This window comes from Spodoptera frugiperda, chromosome 2, assembly GCF_023101765.2.
Source record: "Spodoptera frugiperda isolate SF20-4 chromosome 2, AGI-APGP_CSIRO_Sfru_2.0, whole genome shotgun sequence".
In the NCBI taxonomy this organism is placed as follows: Eukaryota; Metazoa; Arthropoda; class Insecta; order Lepidoptera; family Noctuidae; genus Spodoptera; species Spodoptera frugiperda.
The window spans coordinates 6,784,690-6,796,739 of record NC_064213.1 but is presented as its reverse complement, the minus strand read 5'-3'; the positions used below and the strand labels follow the sequence as shown (position 1 = coordinate 6,796,739).

Below are 12,050 nucleotides of genomic sequence, written 5' to 3'. Positions count from 1 at the left end.
ATTACTTCGTCAAGTTTAAAGGTCAATGGGTGCATGAAGACTTTAGCTGATTGCAGCTCAGGATTTTGTTTTTATGTGTTATTTTCCATATATTATCCTGGTCTAGCTGAGATCACGCGCACGCAGCATAAAGGTTGGTTTAAATTTTTTTATACGATGAATCGCTTCACTATTAACGCGATGGAGAGGCAATATCTCGGTGTATTGCAAAAGAATAAAAAGGGAAATAAAGTAACTTGTATGGCGGGTCGGTTGCAAGATGCAGAAATCTGTGCGGTGTGGGCGTGGGTGAACCGGTCTAGACGAGATGAACTTTAAGGATCCGACAAAACAAAAATAAAAGTTTGCTATATCGCGACACCGAGCGGGGACGCTGGCCTTAATGTCTGATTTTAGTCGAGGCTTGATTTAGTAGGATTTACGAAACGTTAAGAAATTCATCGAGCGCTCAGCAAAACAAGTCCAGTCCCAGCTGAGGCAGAAAGCGAAAACTGCAAACACAAATGAAATTGAAAACGAAACTCAATTTTTATTGTATGTGTCGCCCTTTACTAACTATACTCAACCTATAGTGACCCAAGAGAACTGGTTATTGTTACACTCAAAGGCTTAACTTACTACATATCCAATTGTGCTATCATTAAACCAACATTATTGCTAGACATGATTCCAACATGCTCCATGTGTAAGTATCGGTTCAGCCTCGGCTTATCACAAAAAGTAATAACCACATAACTAAACAAGGATGAGATTTGATGGAAATAATCTTATTTACTTACTCGTACTACCATTATCCCCATATTGTAAGTATTTCGTTTTCCTCGACGATCGTTCAATATAAACTACGTACGAAATTAAAAATTATTTGGTTTATGGACTCAAAGTAAGTATAATTCATTGTTTATAATGTCTATCCATTGCAGCTTTACATCAAGGTTATTGTCGAAAGTTCTCGTTTATTGCCTGGTATCGGAGACTACGATTGTTTTATGCAACTGAATATAATCGTTAATCGCTAGCACAAATGCAATTCAATTTAATGAGATTTTTCTAAAGCACAATGAACTCTTTGTCGGAGTTTATTGTGGACTCCCAGGAGAAAACCTCTAATTTACCTCGAGTGGACACAATTGGAAGAAAACACAAGAGAGGGCGTCGCGCCGGATTAGATTAGCGCTGATAAGATTAGTGGCGTCGCAAGCGAGCGATGCACCACCGCACCGGCTGCCATGTGAACCTGCTAATTACAAACTCCTCCCACCGTGCCCAACGCACTGCCATAATTACTGCACAATTGTCTTCAGACCATTTAGATAAGATCTCTTTTGAAGGTTCTTAGAAAGATCTAAAATATTCAGAGTCAAAGGTAAGTGACAGCCGATCAGCTGACCGCTCACGCAATTCGGATGTTATTATTGGTGCTCTCGCTGAATATTGATGGTCGAGGCATAGACCGGAGTTTCGCGGGCTGGACTCGGGCGGGGCTGCACCCTAATGCAATGATTCATATTATTCGGTTTGCGGGCGAGTTGAACGTCTTCCATTATTGTCATTCATCGGAGGAAGTGGGCGGCGAGGGGCGGCGCGGGTGCCGGCGGTGGCCCCCGCTCGACTCTCAGTCGCTCGCCGACACTCTCGCCGCCAGCACGCGAGAGCCGCGATGCACGTTGCCTTCGCTTGACGCATTCAGTCGCGATCCGCGTGTGTGTGCCACTGTGCCCTCTCCGTGATCCGAGATCGAAGCTCGTTTGAACCGCGTGCAGTGTAGCTGCAGCAAGTGCGCTTCTTCGGATCCTATTCAGGGTCCGAGTGCAACGAGCAGCCGGTGCCAGTGGACAGCAGCACGCGCCAGCCGCCGCTCAGCTGATCGGCACGTCTGCCTACGAACGCACGGTGAGTGCGATCGATCACTGCATGCACGCGCTCGACTTCACTTTGTGTCTATTTCGAGTCGCTCGCGAATCAGCTCCCGATAGATCGCATGTACGCATCTCGGACATCACCGCCGACAGCTGCCAAACTTCGATGATTTCGCTAAGGAATAATGACTTATGTCAAGTGTCGTCGCGCTGGTGCAGCGGCCGTGTTGATAAACAGTGTCGGTTTACTGCGAAAATGGGTAACGAATCGAGGTGCTTCAGCCGTCCGTGGAAATGCGTTTTATGTTACAAGTTGACTCGTTTGTCGTTAGTAATGAGGTGAAATCGCTTTCGGAATGGAAACATAGAGTAACAAGGATTCGAGGAGTGCAACGTAATGTGGTGCATTTGTGTACGGGCGTAGTGTGTGTGAGTTAGACGCAGTTTGTGCGTAGTAGTGCAGGCCAGCTGAGTGCCGTCGCGTTGCACTCTTGCGCAAACCGCACGTCTAGCGGCGGCGGCCGCCCCACGCCCGCCGTCTGTCTGGCCGGAGCCCCACTACTGCTGCTAGCCGCACCATGTCTCGGAATACCAATATTTTGCTAATGGAAATATTTATTGATCGCAGACTTAACTACGTATCATGTCGAGACTTGACTAACTAATTAGATTTGTTGCATGCCTTCGCACGTGTGATCATTACGTACTCAGAAAAAATAGAGTTATCGAAGTCTCATAAAATTCAATATAACAATGAGAATATAATCGATTGTATAATGAACTTAACAATGAAAAGTATTAAAGAATTATTTAATAAATGAACAATACGTGCAGGTAGTTGGTATGAACAGTAACGAAACCTGTTATCTCTTATCAATCTGCTCTTGCGAAGGTCGTGCTGATACGCGGATTCCGGTAGTTACCGCTCACGTTGTAGCGATGTGAAGAAAGTTTGAATAAATTATAAATTCACTGAAAACGGTCAATGACACTATTAAGAATACAAAAGCCACATTTACCTATCACATATTTACGTGTTAATAAAAATAATTAAAAATAGGTATTCTATCCTTATCTGTCTATTTGAAAGTAACGTTAGCTACAGCTAATAAATATTGCAGTCAAATAGCTCATTCTAATTCACATTCCTTTCTGTCATTACTTCGGAATTCCATTGGATTATCTCTGTCTAATAGTTTTGTAAGTCTACATCGTAGAAGAAAACTGTTTAGAATATTGCCATCAACAAATTAGCTGTCCTTTGCATAATAAAGTAGGATTAACAATGTTTAGACGGGGCTGGCTATTAACTTCAATCCCGTTCAATAAAAATATTTGTTAGTACTAAATAAGGTTGAGTCGTTGATTTAAGTGTTTGGTAGAGTTCTCTTTGATACCCATATCGAGTAAAGTAACTAGTATTAGTTTTTCATTTCTTAATAATTTAGTATCTTGAATTAAGTTCAGTATTTGTTTTAGATACAAAATTATAAGGTACATTGAAAGTCCAGATCAACTTTACATTTTCAAAATCTATTTAATATATGTTATGATAATTAGAAACATGCATGGAAAGACTGATGACTGTTGATGAAGCGAAAGAAGTTTGTAAGATTCGTAGCAATTGGCGTTCCATAGTCTCTGCCTATGGAACCCCATGGGAGACAGGCGTGATTTTATGTATTAAGAAAGAGTATATACTATTTTATGCAGTATACGTAATGATTACATCGCCCGCTTTATTAGAAAACTCGCCTCTTGATTAGTTAGTTAGGTAACGAAGTTCATTACACTGCACCACTGAACGAACGCATGCAGTTACTTGAATGCATCTAACCATATCTACATTATCAGTACATAGCTTCAAACGTGTTATCACAATGCAATGTTTTTCAAGTTTGACAGATTTCTGCACAAACATGAAACCACAGATAAAGTAAGCACATTTTTATAATGACATTGACATTTGACTGATTATCGGTCAGAATTTAAAAATAGAATTTGTTAATATTTAAAAAGAAATCAACAGATTCCATGATAATAATGGCAACATAATAAAATTAGCTGTAACGTAATTACGTAAAAAAAAACAGGACTACAATACTCAGGTCGAATATGTGACGCCCATATTAATTTAAATAAATATTATTCAAAGCGACATTTGTCACGGCAATAAAAAATATTGTCTATCAACCCTAAAACAGTAACATTTACCTAGCTGAAAGCACCCCTAATGTTATTTATAGTTGTCGATAACTCACTTTGAACCCTTACTTTCGTTTCCGAACTAACATAGGAAGACTTATTTGAATAAAGGTATATGTATCGCTATTTAAGTATTCGGAAGATGCCAGAAACACTTCGATAAGCTAACAAATATTTGATGACAATTAAGGCATTTAATTTATGTAACAATCACCGATAACATACCTTACACGTCTGGCCGGAGATAATGAAACGCGCTCGTGACTATTCTCATTTATTTTCTACTGATAACAATTTAAAAATGTTCGACCAAATCGTCTGCTAATGGGTCACTCCATTGTCAGCAGGTTATTCAACATCGAAGAATGCTGAGCGCATTAAGGGCAAATAGACTCCCGTATCGCCAGTACAAAAGAGTATTGACACAGGGAGATAAGCATATCTGAGTGTACACTAATGTAGGTATCTGCGGCTGGTTTACACTCATTGTTCCGTTATCATGTACGGTTAGCGCATTATGTGGCCGATAAGCAAATAAACGCCCGTTCTTTGCCGTCTGAAGACATGTCGCCGGACGGTTTCGCTCGTCTGGCCTCATCTTGTGCACACATTCATATTTTTTCTATAAAGATATGCAGCCCGCAATGCGACATTGTTTTGCACTCCGTTTTATGATCGGCTCTTCGAGTGCAACATTATACATTACTATCTTTATAATTTACTCGAGAAAATTCGAGGACATTTCAATTTACATTTAAATTATATTTTTATCAAATAATACTTTGTTTCGCAAACATGCGCACGTAATTTGGTGAAACGTTTCAAAAAATGTTGGAAACAACTGAAAGTATTGCCATACAAAACAAATGAACAAGCGCTACGCACGTGCTACGCATGCGTAGCACTTCATTACTGTAGACGTAAATGTGGTATTAAGTAGTTGAGATTCCATAATAACGAGTATATTCATATAGGAACATTTACATGAATTAATAATTTAAAGTCAACGTTTGAAAAGTATAAAGTGATGCAGTCTGTGTCGCGGCTACGGCTACAATGTCTCGGCTACAATTTGTTGTAAATAGTCTCCCATTAAAGTTTTTCTCGTGGTCGTTGATGTGAGTCAGTGGTGATCACATCCCGCGTAGTTTGCAGCAATTTTCATAGTTTAGCAATTTCATTGGCAGCGTCTAAGCGGCGTGTCGGCGACGTTGCGTCGCGTCGCGTTCGTTCACTTCGCAGAGGCTATATTTAGTGGGAGCGGCGCGCGGCGGCGGCGCAGCGCTGCGCCTGCACGGAATGCAGTCCGCCGAGCGCCTGACCTACCACAACACCGCGGTACCGGTGTCACAGTTTCGGCGCACGCACAGCCTCTCACCGCGCTCAGGATGCACCGTGACACACGTCCGCCACGTCTTCCAGACGTACCGTTCGCCCAGCCTCGCTGCCTCGCTGCCTCGTGCGCTCCTCCATGTTTACGATTACGACCACGCTCGTAAAAGCACGGAACGTACTTGACACCAATTACACCTTTCGGAATGGATAGGTGCAGTCTGTAATTTCTGGAACTCTTACATGTTACACTTATGTACCTACAGGTTTCATTGTACCTATATTCTGCCATATTTTGCAAAAACCGGTTTCGATAATCCTTATTCTATTTCTTGGACAATGTTTCAGTTTTTTTATTCTTTGCTTCCACCGTGTAGATATTATGTTTAATGATATTGGAACCACTTGAAAACTAACAGCATGAAAGCAAAATTCTTATAACAAAAATGAATTTCATTACTCGTATCATGTAAGTAAAGTACAGTACAGTAAAGGGATATTAATAAAATGAGATAAGAAAGGTTTCGGTCAAAGTTGTCTGCGCTCAATCGACGCGACGTCCATGATACATGGTGTATAACAGTATAACCTAATATTTATTCCAAACTTGAGTATGATTACCATAATAATTTGTGTGATGTCATGTCGTCGGGAATACAGGCGATGGTGAGCGAGACACAGCCCTGAATAAGCGCTGAGTCGCTCCACCTACGCGCTGTGTGTCTGAGTGTAGGGGTGCGACGGCCGGGTGGCGCCCGGTGGCGCCGGCTAGGTCAGACGCCGCTATTAGATCCTCAGATTGATCGCAGCTCCGTCGCGTTTCTTGTATAGACGTCTTATTTTATTCGCCAACAGCTAGCGTGACGCAATATCGCAACCATCATGTTTTTTTGTTTGGCTAGGTTTTATATAAGGCTTCCCGCCGCTGCCAATTAGTATCTGATATACTCCTCTGTTTAAACAACGAGGCCATATCGCAGCCCTGGCCTGCATCACGTATAGAGCAAGGTTATTCAGCGATAAAGGATCCTACGTACCTGCTCCGATAATCGTACCACTAGTATGACGAATCGCGATACTTATCAAAGATTTGCAAGTAACTAATATTCATGATAATTAAATGAAAACTTTGCCCTGTATGATCGCTGAATGTATTACAGATAACAGTTTTGATTAATTTCTGTTGAGGAGAGATGTAAGATAAGACATTTCATTGTTTTCCAAACATGCATCATACGTCTACCTACCTACATGGGTATCCTCAATGACAACATGTGTTAGATTTAATTTTAATATAATATTTACTTGATTTATCATTATGATAGAGAGGTACTCAAAAGCAGTAGAATCGAACAATGTATGACGTCACAACTTAGAATACACAACTTTTATTAGTCGTTATCGCAAATATTTGTTGCAATTCACGATAAAATAAGAGGTGCTTCGCGAGCCATGTAGATAACTAGGTACTTTTATTAGTTACTAAGTCGCCATGTTCCATATTTTATAACGGTGACGCAAATAGATTTATACACGTACATACAACATCATTTCAATTGAATCTGATCAGAACTGTAGACATATAAATTCATTCAACTTTAATATTCTTTAAAAATAAATCAGAGTTGTTTTAATTCTTGGAGAAATCTCATCTCAGACATTATGCATGCAGTAAGCATGCAGGCGACCGTAAAATCTTTGGCGGACCATTTTTGGCATCCCCCGGGATGGTAAGTTATCGAAATACCTGTTTTGATTTGAGATAAATTATACTGTCCCAGCATTATATATGTACAAGGGCTCTCTTTAAAGCATTTTCCTTTTAGACCTCACAATAAAGCTTACATACATATTCCATTATATACAGAATAAATAGTAGAAATGTCTTTCTGCTGTAAAGCCGGTATAAGTTACGCGCATTTCCACGATTTACGGCCACTAAAGTGTAGCTACACACACCACACCTACTTTAATGTCGGAATATAATCCCGCGTTAGTTACTATAACATTTAGATCTAGAGCAACTTAATAGAAACTGAGTGTGGGATACTAAATCTGTGTACATTACACCAAATTGCACGTAATTCTGAGACGAGCCATTTCGCTGAAGGAGGGGACCGTGTTCCTCAAGCTGTGCTAATACAAAACAGCTTTAATAGAAGGGGTTTAATTGTTTATTTTGTAAGTTTATTACTCCGAACATAGCACTTTTATACTTATAAGGAATAATTACTTACAGGAGGTTGTAAAGTTTACAATTAATGATAAACATTTAGTCGAGTCAATTTACTCGTGGCGCATAAAATAACAATAAAAATAAGGCATGCGCCATGCGCTCACACTCCTTGTTTTTTCATACGAGGGATAAATGTAATAATAGTTATTGTTCAAGAAATGAAGCCACAAACAGCTTACAACGAATGATTTATTATATCTCTCAACATTGAATCGTAATTTGTATCTAGTTTCAAAAGTTCCCTTCAGTCGGAAAAGTATTCTATAGTTTCACAGGGAATTGCCCAGAAAAAATAAATGTGTAGCTATAAGAAGGCAACTTTAGAAAGAAATAAGGCTTATTTCCTTCCTTTTGGCCCCGCTTAGTCGAATAATAAATCATTCCGCTGAAGTAAATCGTGTTTAAAATTTTTGCGATACAAATTATACGGAGCGCACAAGTTGAACGTTTGGATCAACGCGTCGTTATTCAAGAACATGATACTGGTACATTTGACGTGTTTTGTATTTCTTTTCATTCAACAACACATGACGAACAGTTGCATGAAATCGTGCCATATGCGATGCAATTATCGATTCTCCAGTACGTGTGGGATGCGTCCGATGTTATCTGAACATCAACTTTCATTTTTTCATACTACAACTCAACTGTAAGAAATAATAGTCTGTAGTTAATAATGAAACAAACTTATTTGTAGACTTGATTGCGAAACCTTGCTGAAGGCCCCGACAGAACAAAACGTCGGGAATTGTATCCGAATTCGCAGAAAACCGGTAAATTTGCAACGATCAAAACAATGCGAAACAAAAACTTTACAAGTCATAGTCCAAAGCGTTTAATCTGTGAGATTAACAAAGTCACGTGACCTGAATATTACTCTCATAATAACTAATTTAAATTATAATTGTAACGAGACCTTCGACCGATATTGTAAAAGTAATTTTAGAAATAATAGAAATGCTGTTATCTCGCGTTGTAGTGAGCCCTCGTCACGACGCGCGTGGATGTCACCGCGGTGATAACGGTCGTACTCTGTCATGTGCGACAATGGTCGCGTTACCTAACTCAACTACAATGATAAGGCAACAAACAATCGCGACCGTGAACGTTTTACGATTGATGTTAGATCACATCTTGCTTGAACGCTGTTCCTGAATGTGTACCGACACACACTCGCACTGCTACCATACAATCATACTACAATTGACGCTAATGATGTAGGTTTTTTTTTCGAGTATATCCGCCCCACTCACACTGCTGTAGATCCTGTAAGCCAGGATGTATTAATATAGTCTCCACTGAAAACAGTAATGATACTGTGTTCATGCAGGGGGAACTCAATTGTCAAAACCTTGTCGTACCGATTTTGACTTAAATGACTGGATCCTTTGAAAACTAATTTAGATACTATTTTAAAGAATATGTCCCACTAAACTGAGTGATATATTGCATTCGTGTACCCTCAACGAGTTTATTACAAATCCGAGGCTTGCATTCCGAGTGAGGCACATACATCAAATAACAGTGCCGTTTTATTGCACAACGTAAATCAATTCAATAGGTGTTGCCCCAAGTAATTTTAAAACTTCGCTTGAAACTTTTTCGCGGAGAACTTTTGCGATTTGTCTGGAAAGATTTGAAGCTACGATTTTATTAGACCACGCACGTACGGGTTTTAAAATTTATCTCCAACTATCTCCTGACATCGCCAATTTGCCAGTGGTTCCGTAATTAATAAGTTAGGTTGCTTTTGTCTAATCGTTTACCGTCGTATAGTTTTAATTCGCACTTTAATGATTATGTAATATTGTGCAGCTACTATGGCTGTAAGAGTCTTGGAATCTTTTCACCAAGAAGCGAGAGGGCTTCGCCCTGGGAGGGGTAATAGCCCTCTCGGCGTGCGGCGAAGACGTCGATAATTGGGCCCATTAGGCGTCGCCTGCAGGTGCCTCGAGCCCCGGCGACAAGTTATTTAGAAGCTCTTACACTAACGTGGACCCAACATAACTTTCTTTTCCATTAATGCCTGTCGGGAGCTTACGCGAACCGCTGCAAGCGTGAAAAGTATGCGCTACACGAGATGTCTTAATGTATTCCCACTTCAGCCCGCACTCACCGCCATTTCAACTTAAAATAAGTAAAATAATAATGTTTCCATGATTTATTGCACATTTTATTCAAGAATGTTCATGTTTAGGTCACCTTGCAAGTAACTGCTAACAGCTCTGAACAAAAATCTCCAATTATGTAATCGAATTAGAAATGAACCACTGAATTACTTCAGTGCTTCAGTATACTTAAATCATTTATAAGCTACTTATAATATTGCAATGGGCGTTAAGAATTATTTAAAAAGGAAAAGTTTTATTTATTTCGAAAGTCGCCAGAAAATTTGTGTGAAGCAACTTTTTCATTTGCCTCGCCTGATTGCATCTTCAATACTTACTGTACAAAATCTAAGTAGGTAGGTAAGTGCTTAAGACGACACTTCGAAATATTTCGTTTTGCACGAAAATGTTTGAAATTTTAAGCAACCATCGAATTTCCGCCGAAGTTGTCGTCCCACGGCCGCAATCCTCGCTGCTAGCATTTCCAAAGTATTTAATGTTTTCTCGCGACGACAGACTTTTAGTCCGACACATTTTTAAGTATTATTTCATGCACTCAATATTTCGAAACTTTAGAACACTGCTAATGTACTTTTTCTTTTTCCAGGTATGTAGAGCCGTCCTTTTCGATCGTAAGATGACAGTGCAGTACAGTAAGTCGAAAACAAACATAACAATTGACAGAAAGAAAACAAATTAGGTGCAATTGATTGAAATTGTTGAGAGGGAAATACAACCCACAAGTGATTATGGTATTCCATGATTATTACATTCACATTGTCAGTGAATTGGGGACAACGCAGTGGTCTGAGGATGTCACTGGCGGACGGGGGCTGAACGTTGGAACTTCAATTAAATCAGAGGGTTCATAACCTCTATCGGCAGCCGCCCGCATTATCCTGACAAGACAGCCAATCACGATCGGGCTTAGCGGTCGTGTACAACATGAACGATTTGAACGAATTTAGTCATTCACACGTTCAGCCCGTTGACGTCACGTGCACGACTCGGTCACCCTTTGTGGACATTTATTGAAATTAATTGAAGTTACAATCATTTGTTGACTTTCAAATCACTTACATAGAATACCATCTTCCTGGAATAGTTGCGAACAAAGTACGATACGATTTAGTCATATACGGAAAGCGTTATAAAAAATGATTCATGCAAATAAATAGTTCAATATATAAGCTACATAAGCATGTTAAGATAATACGTGCATATTTGTTTGAATATGTGGATAGGCGACGCGACGACGATGCCGCTGCGGATATCGTATTTGTGTTGACCACAACATGCTCTCCACTCGATCTTATGGCGCAAATATTTGTCGAGTAACCGATCACCGACCTTATTGACTGCCATGTGATAGCCTTTGCAAAACACTACATTGTGATACTTTAATATAGGACTCGAGTGAAGTGTGGCGCCGCCTGTATACGGTACTTGCTCAAACAAACATTATAAAAGCCTACTAAACGTCTCCATGAATGATTGAGATGTTAGACATGAAGCTACACTATGTACATAGAATGGTTTTCTATTATTGCTGCTATTAGATATGTGGAAACAAACAACTGACAACTGAACAACTCATTCGATACGTTATCGATAAAACACAAACCGAAACGCATCAGTGATCATTTAGGACTGCAGCAATTAGGTTATGATTTTAATTCTGAACTAACTAATACTTTAATTTTATTAGAACTTTCGTGAGACATACTAAATAAATTATGTTATTGGCTAACTTACGTTACTGTTTGACGAGGAACTCGACTAGTTTCAACTCGCGTGTCGCGGAATGTTGCTCAGGAATATAAGCCTCTAGCATGGCTTGAAACTAGTCGAGTTCCTCGTCAAACAGTTACGTGAGTAAGCCGACAACATAATAATCAACAAATACTTTACCAAATAAATCTATGTTAAATAAACAATATTTAGGGGATAAACAGAATGATAACTTCTGTAATCGGACAAAACATGCATTATAACATTTTTTACATTCACTCAGCGATACCTAATTGCCGATTCATAGGAATCGTGTAAACAGATTACACGATAACTTTGTTAGATACGTTATCCGTATTTCCTGGAATACATTCCGAGAATTCGGTAAAAAAAATGTCGTCGTAATCGCTAATCTACACAGTCTGGATCTGAACAGTCACCGGAAAAAGTTATAAAAAGCGTCGCATGCGGCTTTCCACATCCCCCTTCTCCCACCCACCACTAATTAAAAACTTCGCCATCTGATGTAAATTAAAATGGCAGTAGATATATTTTTATTCTCACCATAAAATTGTAAAA

At 39.6% G+C, this 12,050-nt stretch overlaps 1 protein-coding gene across 14 annotated transcripts in view; it reads left to right on the top strand.

Moving 5' to 3' along the window:
* Positions 1–12,050, top strand: part of LOC118269164 (protein alan shepard) — a 116,925-nt gene that overhangs the window by 37,408 nt on the left and 67,467 nt on the right. For 3 of the 14 annotated variants that reach the window (XM_035584127.2, XM_035584128.2, XM_050703038.1), the window contains exon 1: positions 1,577–1,893. The exons of the other annotated variants lie outside the window; for them this stretch is intronic. The gene's annotated coding sequence lies outside the window, so the exon portion shown is untranslated. Of the gene's footprint in view, positions 1–1,576; positions 1,894–12,050 lie in introns of those variants that run through there. 14 annotated transcript variants of the gene reach the window in all.